Genomic DNA, 1,644 nt, shown 5'->3' on the forward strand with positions numbered 1-1,644 from the left:
TCTTTTTTTTTTTTTGACGTTTATTTATTTTGAGAGAGTGCATGAGCGAGAGCAGGGGAGGGGCAGAGAGAGAGAGAGAGAGAGAGAAAGGAGAGGAGAGAGAGAATCCCAAGCAGGCTCCATGCTGTCAGTGCAGAGCCCAGTGCAGGGCTCAGTCTCCCGGATGGTGAGATCATGACCTGAGCCGAAATCAGGAGTCAGATGCTTGACCAACTCAGCCACCCAGGTGCCCCAAGCATTCTTTATTACAGGTGTTCTTATGCCTTGTCACAGGCAGGGGCTACGTCTAGGTGACAAACCTCCATCAAGGCCCCCTTTGTAGTGGGCACCAGGGAGTAAAATGGGGCGCATCCCTGAGGAGCTACTGGGAGACACATCCCAAGATACAGAAGACTTGTTACTTAGTGTTGAGGTGTTGACAGGGGAGAGGCCCAGAGAGAGGGAGGAGCTCACGTGGGCTGCAGTGCTGCCTGGTCACTCTTTGGCCTCTGTGCCTTCCACGCTTGGCACCCCTGTGTGCAGGTCCTCTAGGTCACCCGGGGGCCATCACATGTTTAGGGAGCCACCGTGCACACAGCTTCTCTGGTGGGTCTCTTATTTCTCTCCCAGATCCACTTTTGATATTGTTGGTAGGCTGGATTCCTCTTCTAATAGCAGTTTTAATTTTAATTTAAATTTTAATTTAATTTAATTTTATTATTTTTATGTTATGTTATGTTGCTATTTTTAATTTACATCCAGGTTAGCATACAGTACAATAACAATTTCAGGAGTAGTTCCAGTGATTCATTCCCTATGTGTAACACCCAGTGCCCATCCCAACAAGTGCCCTCCTTAATGCCCCTTGTCCATTTAGCTCATCCCCCCACCCACACCCCCTCCAGTAGCCCTCAGTTTTGCATTTTAAGAGTGTCTTATGGTTTGTCCCCCTCCTTATTTTTATACCTCTTCTTATAGCAGTTTAATGCCCTTGGGTCTTTAATTGCTAGTTCCTTTCTTCCGAGAAATGTCTTGTCTCTTGTTCCTGGTATGAAGGAAAAGCAGGAAGGACAAAAAAAGCAGGATTGTTCCATTAAAAAGACACACACACAAGGCATGCATAGGTCATGAAGAAAAACTTGTTAATTTGAGAAGGAGGCTCATCCTAATAGGTGACAGTGCTCACCTCTGGGAAGTGTTGAAACCCTGTGCTACAAAAGGCTCTAAATTAGGAGTCCCTGTCCCACCTCTGGCTCAGCAGCAGCGCTCTTTGCTGTGGCTGCTCTGTGAAGCGGCTGCAGGCCGGGCCTGGGAAGACCGTACGTCTTTGGTCAAGAGTGCTTTGAAGCAAGAGCCACCTTTCCGGAGTTCCACTTTTCTGAGCTGACCTTTTGGGGACAAACACTCATAGTCTGGTCAGCAGCCAGCTGCTCTGCGCAAACCCCAGAAATGGCCCATAGCAGCCAGACATGAGGCCTGCGCTCAGGCCTGTGTGTGCTGAGGCCTGTACATCTGCTAATTACTCACCCTGATGGGCTGGCACCCAGATGTCTCAAACCTGATCATCAAACCTGACTGCCTATTTCCAAATTCTTCTCTCTGGTCACACCTTTATGCTTGAGATACTCAACTGATACCAAGCACTTCTTGTATTTGCACATTTCT

This window comes from Prionailurus bengalensis, chromosome C1 (assembly GCF_016509475.1).
Source record: "Prionailurus bengalensis isolate Pbe53 chromosome C1, Fcat_Pben_1.1_paternal_pri, whole genome shotgun sequence".
NCBI classification, from domain to species: domain Eukaryota; kingdom Metazoa; phylum Chordata; class Mammalia; order Carnivora; family Felidae; genus Prionailurus; species Prionailurus bengalensis.